This window comes from Xyrauchen texanus, chromosome 29 (assembly GCF_025860055.1).
Source record: "Xyrauchen texanus isolate HMW12.3.18 chromosome 29, RBS_HiC_50CHRs, whole genome shotgun sequence".
Lineage (NCBI taxonomy): Eukaryota > Metazoa > Chordata > Actinopteri > Cypriniformes > Catostomidae > Xyrauchen > Xyrauchen texanus.
This window is the reverse complement of record NC_068304.1, coordinates 16,440,615-16,458,790: the sequence shown is the minus strand read 5'-3', so window position 1 is coordinate 16,458,790 and position 18,176 is coordinate 16,440,615.

Here is an 18,176-nt window from a genome sequence, read left to right as displayed (position 1 = left end):
GTAAGTAGGTTAGGTTATTATGTGTGTGTATATTATGTTATGTGGTTATTTTCATGAGGTAACATCTAAACTACAAATTTAAATCCAAAAATGTAACCAAATATTTTATATGACTGGATCAACCTAACTGAAATGTTAGCCGCACTAAGTTATAAGAGTCAGATCACATAGTTCTAAACTCTTGTGTAGTGACTCAGTCCGGGCGGCGGAGGATGAATCTCAGTGGCCTCCGCTTCTGAGACCGTCGATCTTCGCATCTTATCACGTGGCTTGTTGAGCACGTTACCGTGGAGGCTTCACGCTATTCTCCGCGGCATCAACACACAACTTACCACGCGCCCCACCGAGTGCGAGATCCACATTATAACGACCACGAGGAGGCTAACCCAACATAACTCTAGCAACCGGGCCAATTTGTAGCTTAGGAAGCCTGACTGGAGTCACTCAGCACACTCTGGATTCGAACTTGCGACTCAAGGTGTGGTAGTCAGCATCTTTACTTGCTGAGCAACACAGGCCCCCTTATACACCATGTTAACTTCACAAAACTGTACAACACACACACAAATTCTGAACTTTGTTTCACATTTTCATACTGACAAACAAGTTCAAAAGAGGTCATTTCATCTTGTAATTTTGGATTTTAATGATGAAACTATTGACTCTCTATTTCAACTAAACATTGAGACACAAACATCACTTCTTTGCCCACAGAATCAAAACACCTCTCATCTTGAGTCCATTGATTAGTGGAGGTCAGTTAAGTTTCAATCTCTGATGTTTGATCTTCACAGCAGGGAGCAAAATCCTGAAAGAGTTTTAAAAAACAAAATAAAAAGTTCAAATTAAATAAGCTCTGGGTCGATAAAAAAAAACTTGTTTCATTGATGTTCTCCCTCCCCCTTTGTGCATATAAAGTGCAGTAAGGAAGGTTAAATTGTCAAATGTGCATTAAATTGCCAATACAGCACAATCAGCTTTTTTTGTTCTTGGACAGGTGCTTAAACAGCTGTTCATTATATAAAAAAGACAGGGAGTTGTATTACAGAGATACTATAAATCTGATCTCCATAAACCACAGTGTTGAAAATGAAAACTACATCAGTCTCTCAGGAAAGAATATTTCTTATGGCCCAACATGGTATAGCTACTTATTTAATGAATGGGGCGGCTGTGGCTCAGTTGGTAGAGCGGGTCGGCCAATAATCTCAGGATTGGTGGTTTGAATCCCGGCCCACAAGACTCCACATGCCAAAGTGTCCTTGGGCCCCAAGTTGCTCCCAATGGCAGGCTAGCACCTTGCAAGGCAGCTCTGCTGCCATTGGTGTATGAATGTGTGTATGAATGGGTGAATGTGTCACAATGTAAAGCGCTTTGAATACCGTTAAGTTTAAAAAGGTGCTATATAAGTGCAGACCATTTATCATTACCATTTAATGCAATACATGACCTTATGGAATGGACATTGTAAATCTTGGATATTCAAAAGTGCCAGTGATACACCGTTTTAAACTGTCAGCTTCTCTGTGTTTACGATTTTATGATTTCTGTTTATGATTTTATATACACGTATCTTACATTAAAGATCTTGTATAGATCCTGTAAAGTAGACACATTGTAGTTTTAATACAGATCTAATACAGCTCTATAGTTTTAAAACAGATTTACTGTGAGATGTACTGCACTAATATAGATATACTGTATTTCTGGAGTGGCAGCTTTGGTGCACATATTGACAAGAATGAGAGGTCAGTCATCATGACTGCATAACAATGTAATTAGGCGCCACTCCAGTTATTGATTTCTACTAATGCTCTGAAATGGATTTACAGCAGATTAGTGAAAAGAATACATGTAGTGTCAAAGTGAGTCTGAATACAAAAATTAGTCTGATTACTACTTATCCCACACAGATCATATTATGTTAGTCTGTCTCCCTTTACTTTTCAATGCTTTTATCTTTCAGTGCTAAACCTGAATTCTGCATGGACGGTCTAAAAACACATGCAGACATTTCCAATCTATAGTTATTGAAAGAGACCCATGATCAGTGCAACAGTGGACTCAAATGCAAATACAGAATTTAGATTATAAACTCTTGCACTCCTTCTTTCCAACAATTTTCTCCTGGGTGATTGATAAAGATGGAAAAACCCTAATCCTCAACGTTCCCTGAAAATTTATATCAGAGGACATGGTTTTCTTACAAAACTGAGCTTAAAAACATTCAATAATATCTGACATTTTAATATGACATAATATCTGAGAAGTGGTCACTTCTTTAAATAAAGATCCATTTCTTTGAGTTAAAGAACAGGCTGGCAGTGGGCCCAGACAGAGATGTATTTCTTGAGGGTAGAGGCAGAATGATTAATATGACTAGAGAAACTGATCCTTTCAGCCAAACTGTTACACGTGCAGACAGCGAAGGCAAACGAGGAAAGCGGGTCTAAATGCAAGCTTACTTTATTATAAACAGATAAACAAATAAACACAAAGAAAAAACCCACAATGGGGAAATAAACACAAGACAGAGGAAACGGGCAGGAAACACATACCAGGCTAACAACACTCAACGAACGACAAGGGGTGAACAAAAAGCAGGGCTTAAATACACAGTGAGTGATGACTGAATGAGATACAGGTGAAAACAATGAACAAAATGGCAGTGAAGATGGCAGGTGGATTCTGGGAAGTGTAGTTCTAAACAATGACAAGTGAACACGAAGGCTAACCAAAAGACAAAAGTGAAAACTAAGGAATGCAAAGGTGGCAGACAAAGGGCAAAAGTGAAACAAGACAAGGAATTCCTAACATAGCCCCCCCTCAAGGATCGGATTCCAGACGATCAACAAAACAAAAAATGTCCATTGACTGGGGGGGAGCTTGTGGTGGGCAGACAGACCAAGGGGGGCAACGACAGGCAGACAGGCAGTCCAGGGGGCACAGATGGCAGGCAGGAAGTCCAAGGGGGCACAGATGGCAGGCAGGAAGTTCAAGGGGGCACAAAGGGCAAGGACAGGTTCAGGTGGTCTGGGAGCTGGCCACCGGGCAAGGACTGGGTCAGGAGGCCTGGGAGGAGGCCACAGGACAGGGACTGGGTCTGGGGGCCTGGGAGGAGGCCACAGGACGGGAACAGGGTCAGGAGGCCACAGGACAGGGACTGGGTCAGGGGGCCTGGGAAGAGGCCACAGGACGGGAACAGGGTCAGGAGGCCTGGGAGGAGGCCACAGGACAGGGACTGGGTCAGGAGGCCTGGGAGGAGGCCACAGGACAGGGACTGGGTCAGGAGGCCTGGGAGGAGGCCACAGGACAGGGACCGGGTCAGGAGGCCTGGGGAAAGGCCACAGGACGGGAACAGGGTCAGGAGGCCACAAAGGTGGTGACCTGGAAGGCTCTGGCGGTGAAGCCGTAGGAGGCCCGGGAGGCGGAGCCGAGGGAGGCTCGGGAGGCTCAGAGGCCTCAGGGGGTGGAGCCGTGGGAGGCTCAGGAGGCAGAGCCGAGGGAGGAGGAACCATGGAAAGCTTGGGAGGCTCAGGGGGCAGAGCCGCAGGAGGCTCGGGAGGCGGAGCCGTAGGAGGCTCGGGAGGCTCAGCTGAGGGAGGCTCTGGAGGCGGAGCTGAGGGAGGCTCTGGAAGCTCAGGAGGCGGAGCTGAGTGAGGCTCTTGAGGCTCAGGTGGCAGAGCAGAGGAAGGCTCAGGAGGCGGAGCCGAGGAAGGCTCAGGAGGCGGAGCCGAGGAAGGCTCAGGAGGCGGAGCCGAGGAAGGCTCAGGAGGCGGAGCCATAGGATTCTTTAGAGGTGGAGCCCTGGAAGGCTCAGGAGGCGGAGCAGAGGAATTCGGCACCATAGGAGGCTTTAGAGTCTCTGGGAGTAGAGCCGTAGGAGGCTCAGGAGGCAGAGCCATATGAGGCTCTGGAATCTCTGGGTGAAGAGCCATAGGAGGCTCGGGAGTCTCTGGGGGCGGAGCCGTAGGAGGCTCTGGAGGCGGAGGCCTGGAAGGTTCTGGAGGCAGAGCCGTAGGAGGCTCGGGAGGCAGAGCCGTAGGAGGCTCGGGAGGCAGAGCCGTAGGAGGCTCGGGAGGCAGAGCCGTAGGAGGCTCGGGAGGCAGAGCCGTAGGAGGCTCGGGAGTCCCGAGAGGCGGAGCTCTGGGAAGCTCAGAGGGCGGAGCTCTGGGAAGCTCGGGAGGCAGAGCTCTGGGAAGCTCGGGAGGCGGAGCTCTGGGAAGCGGAGCTCTGGGAAGCTCGGGAGGCGGAGCTCTGGGAAGCTCGGGAGGCGGAGCTCTGGGAAGCTCGGGAGGCGGAGCTCTGGGAAGCTCAGGAGGCTCGAGGGGCACAGGCTCTAGGACGGGCATGACCATTGGCGCTGGCTTTTGGTCAGTCCTGGCTATTGGCGTTGGCCCGGGAACGGTCGAGGCTACAGGCGCTGGCTCAGGGACGGTCGAGGCTACAGGCGCTGGCTCAGGGACGGTCGAGGCTACAGGCTGGCTCAGGGACGGTCGAGGCTACAGGCGCTGGCTCAGGGACGGTCGAGGCTACAGGCGCTGGCTCAGGGACGGTCGAGGCTACAGGCGCTGGCTCAGGGACGGTCGAGGCTACAGGCGCTGGCTCAGGGACGGTCGAGGCTACAGGCGCTGGCTCAGGGACGGTCGAGGCTACAGGCGCTGGCTCAGGGACGGTCGAGGCTACAGGCGCTGGCTCAAGGACGACCAAGGCGACAGGTACTGGCTGGGTGACCGTGGTATGCGCTGGCTTGGGTTCGCTGACCTTGGCTGACGAGGGCTCTGGCTCGCTGACCGGCGCAGGCGAGGGCTCTGGCTCGCTGACCGGCGCAGGCGAGGGCTCTGGCTCGCTGACCGGCGCAGGCGAGGGCTCTGGCTCGCTGACCGGCGCAGGCGAGGGCTCTGGCTCGCAGAACAGGGCAGGCGAGGGCTCTGGCTCGCAGAACAGGGCAGGCGAGGGCTCTGGCTCGCAGAACAGGGCAGGCGAGGGCTCTGGCTCGCTGGCCGTGGCAGGCAGAGACTGGGGAGCAGAAGCCTTTCCTCTTCTCCTCCTCCGCCGGGCGGACGAAGCTGGCAACGCTGGCTCGTTGGCCGTGGCAGGCACGGAAAGCCCAGTGGCGGAAACCGGGATCGAGAGAGGTGGTTCCCCGGCAGCGAGTTCTCCCAAGACTAGATCCACATATTCCCTCCACGTGAGGTCTCTGGAGTTCGACAATCCCCTCAGCTGGTATGTTGGTAGCCCGAGCTGGTAGATGGTTTTCAGGGATGTGTCGTCGAAGCCAGTGTGGATGGCAACAGCGGAAAAGAAGTGGGAGTACTCGCGGATGGTCAACTCCGCCTGGGTCAGTTCCATCAGGTAAGCTGCTAGATCCATATTGGTCGTTCGTTCTGTTACGCGTGCAGACAGCGAAGGCAAACGAGGAGAGCGGGTCTAAATGCAAGCTTACTTTATTATAAACAGATAAACAAATAAACACAAAGAAAAAACCCACAATGGGGAAATAAACACAAGACAGAGGAAACGGGCAGGAAACACATACCAGGCTAACAACACTCAACGAACGACAAGGGGTGAACAAAAAGCAGGGCTTAAATACACAGTGAGTGATGACTGAATGAGATACAGGTGAAAACAATGAACAAAATGGCAGTGAAGTTGGCAGGTGGATTCTGGGAAGTGTAGTTCTAAACAATGACAAGTGAACACGAAGGCTAACCAAAAGACAAAAGTGAAAACTAAGGAATGCAAAGGTGGCAGAAAAAGGGCAACAGTGAAACAAGACAAGGAATTCCTAACACAAACAGCATTGAAGGGTTAAGATAACATACATTATAGTCACGTGATAAGCTGTTAAGCTGAATGTTGCGTATCAAGAAAGATTCATAGGCTGGAGGTTCTCTTACTAATTGCTATGTGTCTTTGGTCCAATCATGGATGAAATCCTTAGTATGAGCCAATTAAAAGAACTTTGATAACCAACCAACTGCAACAGACAACCCTCAGCCAATTGAGCCCACAATCAGGAGAAAAAAAACATGGCTCACACAAGAACAGTTCCCTGCATGTTTTAAAACATGTCTATAAGAGTGCACATTGCATGCTTGTGAGGAGGCCAACCTTGGGGTTTTGTATATTCAAGGTATGTACCTTGAAACATCTTATTAAAGGAATATTCTGGGTTCAATACAAGTTTAGCTCAATCGACAGCATTTGTGGCATATTGTTGAGGACCACAAAAAATAACTTCGACTCTGCCCTCCTTTTCTCAAAAATAAACTTACAATGGAAGTGAATGGGGCCATTTTTTTGGGAAGCTTTAAAGGTAGAAACGTCAAGCTCATAATTTTATGAAAGCACTTTATTCTTCTGTTAAATCTTATGTATTATTTGAGGTGTAACGTTGTTTAAATTTGGATTTTTATGGTCATCTTACGGTTTACACCATTATAACTTTACACAGAAAAGGTTAGCAAGTGATTTTATCGCTAAAATAATGTTTACAGTAACACACATATTATTTGCATCTTGTGACTATACTTTTAAACAGTGAGGATTTTAATGTGTACAGATTGGCCCCATTCACTTCCATTTGGTAATCGAGATTGTTCTATAAATGCTGTTGATTGAGCTTAATTTGTATTGAACCTGGAATGTTAATTTAAGAAAAAAAAAAACATTTCTGATTTTAAGGTTATGAAAGTGGATATCAGCCTTTAGATTGATCTCGAATTGAATGATGTGGCAAGCAAGGTGTTAATCAAATTAAATTTAGATTTTACTGAGCCGTGGATCATTTTATAAGGGACTCTATGTTCAGGGTCCCTCTAATATTTTGGGGATATTTACTTCATCAATTTCTCATCTTGATGTTCCAAACCGAACATCGCTTTCTTTCTTCTGTGGAACACAAAATGACACATTGACCGAATGTTTTACATCTATTACATCTTTTATCCATTCAGTGAAAGTAAATGGTGACTGAGGCATTCAACATAACATATTATTTTGTGTTCCATGAAACAAAGAAAGTCATAAAAGTTTGCAATAATATAATTTTGAGTAAATTATGTCAGAATTAAAACTTTTGGGTGAAATTTCCCTTTAAAATGTGCAGATGCACACTAAACTGGTATTACATGACAAATGAATTAGAGGCTTAAAAAGAATGCATGAGTATTATTCCTTAGAGTGGCTCTTATGACGCTAATAAACTGAATAGTGGAATAACATGTTGTGACGGTTAACTGTTTTTATTTTTTGCATTGTCGTTGCTAGAAGGGCATCCTCCTCTGGCAATCCTTACACTCCAGTGGCTTTCACACAAAAAGCACAGGTGTCTGTGCACGTACACAGATGGCTTTGCTGTTGATAACTGAACTAGGGTGTCGGAGCAAAAGTTGAGACAGCAGCCATCCAGGGTCTCTCTGAACCATAAAGAACTTCTAAATTCCAATTCCACTGAAATTGCTCTGTTTGATTACCATCCCAGAAGGTTGTACTCTGTCTATGTGTATTCATCCAGAATGAAGAGACAATTTGCCATTTCTCAAATACACTTCTGTGACACAAATTGGTTGAACAATTTTTGAGACAAAAATATATAAATTAAAATGTGATTCTTTTCTTCCAAGTAATAGTCTGCTCTCCTATTTTTTGGCTGAGTTGTCCCTCTCAAGAGAGGTGCGAGCTTATCACGAGATGAGGATCGAACATAGATGCAAGATGGCGCAGACTTGACTCCCGAAATGATGGAGGGATTTGTTTACATTCAACTTCATTGGGGTCTAAATTACTTTAACTAAAGACACAAATTCATCATGTACAAGATCCTCTAAGGGTCTTTTTCAATGCCATTGAATATTGCCTTTTCAAAAACAATTTCAGTAGGAGTGCATGGAGTTTTGCAACAATGTTCCTGTAACTCAACTAATGAGCATGGCACTAGCAACAGCAAGGTTATCGCTCGAATTCCAGAGAACACGTGAAATAGAAAATATAAATTGAATGCACTGGAAACCACTCTAACCATTTGCCAAATGCATAAACAAAGTATATACGACCTGCTCCATCATTTTGAGTCACTTTAGCCCAGAAAACCAATTTTTAGCTTATGCATAAGACTAGAGTAAACTTCTAACAACATAATGATTATGTTTCTCCTAACCATTGCTTGGTGTAATCATTTAAATGTGGGCTAAATCATTAAATATGTTTCTAGGACAAATTGATGCAAAATGATGGAGTATTTCACACATGTATATAGTTTTATGTTTTTTTTTAGAAACTGATCAAATTGACGAGCAATCTTGTGTGTATGTGTTTAACTATTACCATGATTCTACTGTCTTGTAATTATCAGAAAGGTGTGACTCCAAAGGTCCCCCAATGCTTGCGTCATGGCTGTGTTTTGGTGTCCATGGTGACCATATTTGGTCCTCAAGAGGAATTGATTTCACAGTGTCAAAAACATCCCTTCCTCCATGGTTTTACCACAGCTTAGAAATATACACTGTTGGAACCAAAATAGAGTGTGTTATCACATATTATGTGCAGTATAGGAAGCAAACTAAAAAACTAGAGTTAAGATGTAGTCTTACCCGTAGGCATCAGTGAGCATCCTCCTGGCGTGTTGTAGCACTAAGCCTCTGGGCTGCTTTGATGATGTCAGATCTCCAAAGGTTAAACTGGGGGATAAGGAAAGGGTGGATCATATGTGTAAATGAGTCAGAAAATACAACAGTCAGGCTCCTGAGGGTTATTATGGTCGTGTACTCATAAAACAAAGTGATGTGAGAGTTTGTATTTCCTTTGGATTGCTCGCATGTCATCTGATTTAAGCTGTGCAGGTTGCAACATTACATACAGACTTACCTGGTTATAGTGTCGATGTACTGTCTAAAAACCTGCAGGCATTATGTACGTTTCCATGATTTTAATGTGCCGTAAGTCATTTCAGTAATTGCTACTTTCTGACACTGAATTAATCTGACCCATCCTTTCAGGTTTTTGTAACCAAGTCTTCCAAAGACATATCAGCCAACCTGATGCCAGCAAACCTGAACATGCACAATGACCGAAAGGCAGGATGAGTTTCTGCTTAAAAGCTTTTTGACTCTTTACAGAGCCTAGGGCACAAATACAGGTCTGACTTCTCAAGACATCTATTTCAGTGATATCCATCATGTAGCAGAACCATTTGATGATATTCCCAAAAATATTGATTACAGCACCTTTAATTTATCTTGGAGAAAGTACGTTTTGAAGGTTTAAACATGAATAAAATATTACTGAACATAATGTTCGCCAAGGTAGGCTATACTGTATGAATTATGGAGGAAACTTAAAAAAATTTATGTAAGGGTAAAACAGATATCAGACAGACAGGCAGATAGATAGATAGATAGATAGAAATATAGATAGATAGATAGATTCAGATAAGTGGTCTGACATTATGTTTTTCAATTAATATTAAGGCTAACTCTTAAAATAATTTTTTTTGTTTATTTTTTTACTTTATTTTCTCCCCTTTTTCTCCCAACTTGGAATGTCAATTCCCAATTTGCTCCAAGTCCTCATGGTGGCGTAGTTATTCGCCTCAATCCGGGTGGCGGAGGACGAATCTCAGCTGCCTCTGGGTCTAAGACATTCAACCAGCGCTTCTTATCACATGGCTCGTTGAACGGGTTACCATGGAGATATTGTGCGTGTGGAGGCCCACGCCATCCACCGTGGCATCTACACACAACTCACCCCACCAAGAGCGAACCACATTATACCGACCACGAGGAGGTTACCCCGTGTGACTCTACCTTTCCTAGCAACCAGGCCAATTTGGTTGCTAGGAGACCTGAATAAAAAAGGATCACTTATTCCTTGTTGATTGCATGATTAAAAGTGTTAAACCATTATAGACGATTGTAAAATGGTTAAAATGATCAAGGCATCATAAATTGGTCATATTGATCATTATATACTGTGCCAACAAACCAGTGGTGTAGAGGTGTATGGGTCCTGACTTGGTTGCCAAATGGGCAAGTAAGAGAGCAGGGGCCAGTTCTTCATACAGTATGTCACTTAATACATCTTAGATGGTATGCCAAAGATCTTCCATGGTTTGGGGGACCTGATTTCAATCCAGTTGATCTGGGTTTTTTTTCTTCATCATTGTTATGTTTGAAGACAAATGGGGGGACAAATTGGTGGCTTGATTGATTCTTGTCACACATGGAGATCCCTGTGGACAAGTTTTATAGGATGTTTTTGAGGTGTTCAATTTCTTGATTTGAGGCAGGCTAACATTTGGCAGTGATCCAGACCGAGACCAGTGATATCTCTGCTGGTGTTAAGCAGGACAGACACAGAAAGGAAATTAAAGCCAGTTCTACAGTATCAGACTTGTGTAACTGAAATTAAATGGAATAAGAGGATAACACTGTGAAACATGTTTCTGTGATGCATTGTAGTTAGCACAAACAGTTTAAATTACAAGACAATACAAGACACTAAGAAGCCAATAACATAGGATATTCCTGCTTCCAACAACAGCTATATGGTGCGTAACTGAATGAACAAGCACAGGGGTTTCGGGAAGGGTTTTTAAAAGTTAAATAGTTTTTAACTTGACACAGGGTCTTAAAAATGTGATACTCGTGGCATGAGATGCTTAAAAAACAACAAAACAAGATGCAACAGCCAAAGACATTTAGTCCAACAAGTTAAAAAAAACTGTGCAAATGGAACACAAGAACATGTACTCTGTGAACGGCCCTTAGAATGAATTGTTGTGGAATGCCACCAATGGTCAATCTTTCAGACGAGTTCTGAGTGCAGCAGACTACAATCTAGCACACTTTACTGGAACTGTACAGTATTTCTCCACCACTGTAGACTAGACTTGAAAAGGCTCTTTAAAATGCAGAATGTGCAATAAACTGCTCAACATCTCTGTATTTATACACAAATGTCTCTTTTAAACAAAATAATTTTAACCATTACAGTGCAAGCAGTAAAAAGTAGTCCTACTTTGGCTAGCACTAATTTACGTGAAACACTCTCATGGCGAAATCGTCAGGATTCATACAACTTATCTAAATTTGGCTAATTCGCATGATATCACGCAACTGCACTCATTTGAATTCCCAAGACTTTCACTACAGCTTTCACTGTCGCTGGACATCATTTCCATGTAATACGTGACAGCTACTTGCGTCTGTCACACACAACAGCTTCCTATCATGTTTACACACTCTACTAATTGGCTAAGTTTAGAGAAGGGGTTTGGGTAAGTGCATAATATTAATAGGTATGTCCTTAACGCCTCGTGCACAGACTTCCGCTTACTTCCGCATTATACATCCTAGGATTTGCACTTGATGAATTCTTCGAGTTTATGCGAACAACATTGTGTGAGACCATACGAAATAGCCAACTCATAAATGATGTATGACTTTTCATGAGATTGGGTTGAACATACCAAAACCTGCATTCCAAATGGGATAAGTCCACCTCCAAAAGGGCACTTTAAAGGGGGAACAACTGTGGCTGCCATGTTGAAGGGTCATTCCAAACCAAAGGGCTCATAAAAAGCTGCTTTGAAGGGCTCTCCAAAAAGGGTTCCATAGGGTTCAACTGATGGACACTTCACTGCCAAGCAGACCAGAACCGGTCCATATGTCATAAATCTGCAGGTTTGTTGTAAATTAAACCAGCTGCACCTCTAAACACACTCTGGTTCTATAACAAAAATCTGTGATTTATAAAGTCTTTTGATTATTATAATGAAGTTTTTGAAAAATGTAAACCCCTGGCTTTCTGTTTGAAACTTGCTTTTGCTTGTTATTTTCCTGTAAATTCACTTGATCTGTTATTCTAGTTGAAAGAGTTGAAATAAAAAAAAATATTCACTATTGCATTTTATTTATTTAATATTTGAACATATACTGTACATTTGTATACTGGGTCATTTTTTTGTTAATTTTTTTTTGTTACTAAAACAAACATTTCATCATGAAGCTTAAAATTCTTTTAAAGCATTTATTTCGTTTGCATTCTGAAAATAGTTAATTGTAAGGTACAATCATGTATAAACATTTCTGACTTGGTGCAGGTGATGGTCATTATTAGCATCAGCCTTTGTGCGATGGCAGCGGCTCCTTTGGCATGGATAAATGACGATGAAGTGCATTCCTAATGACTGGTATTATTGAGCCCTACACTCCTTTGAAGGGATTAGGTTATAGGGAGTCCTTTGTAATGGAATGCACACAAAGTCTACCTTTCAGCAAATCAGACAGGACAACAGGTTGAATACCTTAACTCATAATTAATATTTATGAGCAAAGCTAATCAGTTTAATTCTGTATACCCCCACACACACACTTTTAACACTCTACCGCCCCTGATAAAAATAAAAAAGGAGTTTTACAAGGTGATGATAAGTCATAAATGGACTCATCACACCATTTCTAAGCAGACATTTTATAGATTCATCACTTTACTTCGTGAGGTCTGATGAAGCTCATTAATACATTACAGTCACACTGATTTAGGGACATTTTTACATGCTCTGACATGACATCACTCGGTCATCATGGCCTCTAGACTAGCTCATCCCTGTCATATGGGCTATTTAAGGTGGGCTTAATTTATTGGTTCTAGAAAGTTAGAAGTTGGAACTAATTACCCATGGTAAAGAGATGATAAACGTGGCCCTTTAATCTGTCCTTAAAGGCAATAATCATCAGTGTCCTGTCTTTTTATTGCTATATGCCTGCTTCCTCTCTGTACCCTCTCCTCCCACATCTCTCTCACTTCATCTCTTTGTCTTTAATATCTTTAGCTAATGTATGATTCTAACATCACCCCCCTCGGTAGAGCACAAGAGAACAAGCCTGTATTATAACAATCACAGAAAGACAAATTACTGCCATTTACACCATAACAGCTACTAATGACACAATATATAGTTGTAATAGCAAACTTACATACTACTCTTAATATTTCTGCAGTATGTATACTGAATGTGCATGTATTCTGAATGTGGAGAGTACCTGAATGCCAATAAAGAGCATAGAGGAACTGTGAAATAGCAAATTTCATGTTTACAATACTTTAAAATTAGATTTTCATCAAAACATGCAACAAGTAATCTAATAGTAATCAGATTAGATTTCCTTAAAAGTGTAATCTAAAATATTACAATAATAATTAATATTTTAGTTCTGTAATGTGTAATCCGTACCAGATGTCATATTTTCATAATGCTTACTGTTTCCATAAATTATTTTGGCCTTCAGGACAGCCAATGTAACAGCACTTACTTTGATTCATTCCTCCAGGTCTATGTCCCAACATGCTCTCTGTGGTAAATGAACAAGCAGTGCCTGGTGGTCCCAACGCAAAAAGGCACAAAGTCCATTTCGCGATCATTTAGTCTTTCTGTTCCTCGGTGGTGGATTGAGCTTCCAACCTCCACACGATCTGCTGATACGATCTCAGCATTCAAGAAACAGCTGAAAACACATCTGTTCTGTGAGCACTTAACCAGTCCACACTAAATGCACTTACTATTTAAAAAAAATAAAAAATAAAAAATACATAAATATATATACAGTATTCTCTGTCTGTCTCTTTTTTCTGTGCTAGCATCACTACTCTAGTCACTGTGAGAATTGGCAGTGCGATACTGCAGATGTTGTTGACTTTTGTATGACTAACTGCTTGTTACGTTGCTTATAATGTTGTGCCTGCAAAATGACTAAATGTATAATGTTAAAAAGTAGTATGCCGCATTTAGTGTTTGGTGCAATATGCAGTATGCAAGTACGACATTGGCTATGACATTAAATGTGTTTATTTGATGATACAAAAAGATGCAATATCATAAAGCACAGAGTCTGGGCAATTCTGGAACCAGAGATGTGATGCATAGCATAATGTCCCATTGGAGTGAAATAGAGGCTTTGCAGTAATGAAACAGACACTAATCTCTTTTCATTTCGTTAACTTTTTTGTATTAGTGTTTATTGTTGTGATTCATTGTCTCTCTTTAATCTATTTCTGTATATAATGTCATATTACAACAAATTTCTCTGAAAGTCTAATTTAGAAGAACAGATGTTGATTGGCTGATTGCACATAACATGCCACCTGGGTAAGATGCTATTTTCATTACAGCATAAGAGAGAAGGCATAATTTAAAGTCAGCATTTTTCACCATAAAATACTGAAAAAAGTCAAGTGTATTAGCTTGTCTGAAAGATTGAAGGCAATGCAAATCAAAATCAGACACAGTATGTTGCTGATCTCCGAAGGAATAATTTGAACCTGAGCTAAACATTAAGTATAGACATCAGCAAAAGACTTGCAAGACGTCTCAATTGACAACAGGATTAAGACACAGCCATCATGCCCAAACACCTGCTTAAGTGTCTGAGAATCTTAAATTATAAGGAAAATGAGAACCCATGGCTTTCATTTACATCTTACATTTCAGTTGTTATTTGTAAAATATTGTATTATAGGAATGCTAAGGGTTCAATACAACTTAAGCTGGACAGCATCTCTGACATGCGTTTACTTTACCTATGAAATTTTATCTTGCGTCTCAGCTTATAAAAGCAAACAAAAATTGCAATTACACTTACAAACACTTGCAATAGAGGTTTCATGGGCAATGTATTTCAAAGGGTTTAAACCAATAATGTGAAGCTGTACTTTTGTTAAACACTTATCTTAATTATTTCTAAAAATGATTAAATAAATAATAATAACAATAATATTATTCGAGCTGTAAAGTTGTTTAAATGATCCCTTTCTGGTTGTATTGTCACAATATAAAAATTTCAGTAGTTGGTTTACCAGTATACCAGTAAAGTTTCACGGTTCTCGATAACACCGCAAATGCTAATATGGTAATATCATAATGAACACACTCCTTTAGCCTATTTAAAGTTAACCTCTATGGTAAACAATAAATTAAAATAAAATGCATGTTTCCCTCAAGTGTTTCTCAATTAAATATGCTGTAAGCAATTTTAGCCATTCTAGAATTTCCACAAGCTGAGATGTTGGATAAGCCACGCCCCCTCTTTCCAAAACCCCACACTCCAAAGATACTAAATTTGCTTTATTGTGACCAACAACAAGCAGAAACATAGTCAAAATAGCACCCTCACCTGACAACTGTTATGAGCAACATGGCATATAAATGTCATTAATGGTTCACTCAGTAATTTTTCCCAATTAAAAAAGTTTCACTCCTAAATAAATTAATTGTAATTTTGAAAAATGCATATAAAATCATGAGCACTAAAATTAGATGAAGACTTGTCATATCGGTAACCTTATAAAAGCTTTTTTTATTTTACATGGGGCAGGTGCCATTTTAGAATCACATGACCAGCTGAATGCAACTCAAGTAAGTCTTGTTATTGGACACTTTCACTCTTGGAATAAATAAATCATGGCTGATTGTGAATAGTGAATTTCTACAGTAGTATCTGTACCTGAAAACTATTGATTTTGAATGATGCTACAAACAAAAAGTTACTAAGTGCACATTTAAGCCTTAATAATTCTCTACAACTTCGAAACTATGAGAACGTGCAAAATGATTGACTGGCTGAAAGTGTCAGTGTCTGTTGCTTGTGTACACATTTTTGATAGCTGTTAATAGAGTCTAGAAGTGTCACAGAGACTGGTGAGATATCTCACGACTCTTGTTTCATTAATATCTTTCAGGGAGTAGTACATTTCTTTGCATACCTTTTCATGAAGAAAATCGCTTCCAGCACCTTTAAGCATGCATTGCTTAAGTGTTATTAATAGTGCCCAACTGTAATCGACTCAAAATGTTTTTATTTTTTGTTTTATTTTATATCCTTTTCTCCCAATTTGGAATTCCCAATTCCCATTACTTAGTAGGTCCTCGTGGTGACGCGGTTGCTCACCTCAATCCGGGTGGTGGAGGACAAGTCTCTGTTGCCTCCGCTTCTGAAATAGTCAATTGGTGCATCTCATCACTTGGCTCACTGTGCATGACACATGTGGAGGCTCATGCTACTCTCCATGATCCATGCTCAATTTACCACAGGCCCCATTGAGAGCGAGAACCACTAATCGCGACCACGAGGAGGTTACCCCATGTGACTTTACCCTCCCTAGCAACCAGGCCAATTTGTTTGCTTAGGAGACCTGGCTAGAGTCAATCAGCACGCCCTAGATTCAAACTTGTGACTCCAGGGTTGGTAGTCGGCATCAATACTCGCTGAGCTACCCAGGCCCCCGAACAACTATATTTTAACATAACATTGAGGTTTTTTTTTTTTAAATCATGCTTTCAATTTGAAGTGAGTTTTGTTTTGAAGTTTTTTGGATGGAAGCTTCACTTGTTCAGAAAAATAGTCTGCTTCATGGCCCAGTGTGATCGTTAAAGCACAAATGCTTTAATTATATATAAGTCTACATGTGCTGCATGCTTCACAGTGGATTAGAGCTTTGCTTTGTAATCTCAATTAATGATTCTCAATGTCTATGGAACTTCCAGTATATGAGCAGTCTGCTTCACACATTTATTAAAAGCATGCAGCTTATGCAGACTAAGATTGCAGCCTTTGGCGGTCGAAGTGTTAGTCAAACAGCTCTCTGGGACCGAATTAAGTCAGTACTCGGTACTACCGGTACTGCAGAAACTGGTATTGTGACATCTTTTTTATTTTAGTACCAACTTGGCACTAAAGTACTGGTACTTTGACATCACTAATTTCTGGTATCCTTTCACAAACAGTATCATGTGATACATGTACAGAGCTTACCAGCTTTACGTGGTCATGACAGGAGTTTGGATATTCAGAAAGATTGGAAAGACTGGACATAACTTTGTACAGACAAGGCAAGCGATTTTATCATACTAGTCTCATATGTCTTTTCCAATAAATATAAAGGTGGGTATGACAATTTTTGTGTACTTTAAAGTTTATTTGTTGCAATGATTTGCCCCATAGATATCCATTGTAATTTAATTTCTGTAAACATCACAGATGCTGTCAACAGAGAAGTTGTATCGAACCAGAACTTTCCTTTATTTTAATGTTTGCTGTTTCTATTTTACTCCACCTTCTGTTGGGTTATCAGAATGAAGATTAGAGTTTCACAGAGGAACTTTTCTTTTAAATCGAGAATAAAGAAAACTAGGAAAGAGGGATTTTCTATGAGCCAGATGCTACGAATGAACAGAATAAATGTCTAATGATAACACATCACCCAAAGCGAGCAAATGTATTAAGCGATAGCACCTTATATGGCACTGTTTTAATGAACACAACTTATTCTGCTATGAATGTATGCTTTAACTGTCCTTCCTGCTCTTTCGCTCAGGTTTGTGAGGTGTGTAAATGATACATTGATGCACACTGTGAAGTAAACCTGCAAAAATATCACTGAAAATGTCTCCCACTGGAGTAGAGATTGGCAACCTATTGCACGCGTGCCAATGTAATCATTGGCATGCCAGCGATGGCGAGTAAGGAGAAGACTGTTTATACTAACTTATATATAATGCTTTAACTTCCCAAGTGAGACCCATTCCAAAACTTTGCCACACTACAGTAGATCTCTGGTCATGCTGTCAGCTAAAATTGACGGGAAACACACTGGCTCATTGAGGCTCATACCACCATGACAGACAGAGGAGAGAAAGACTCCATGTCAAGTTTCCACTGTCCACACATATATTTTTGTAATAAACAGATTTAGTTAATGTCTTAATAATTAACAATTTAACTGCACTGCCTTAAATAACAATTTGTAAAATCTTTTTACTTCCAAAATTCCATCGGAAATTTGTAGCCCCTTGACCTCAGCTTTATCATGGTTATGACACTGTGTGATGCCAAAGATAACATTTCTATTACCGATTGTGTATTTGAAATAGCAATGCTCGATGCTGCTACTAAAATCTGTGGACTGTTTAAGTGAAAATGGGATTAAATGGTTCATTCCAATATCTACTTCTGTAGGCTATATCAGTACAGTAGGTCACTGTAGTGTTAGACAAAGGACAGGATATCAAGAGAGACACATTTCTTACAAACAAACAAGTTGGACAGACTGACAAAAAAAATGTAAGCCAATGTTAATTATAACCTCAATAACTTATAAAACCAAATAAAACCAAA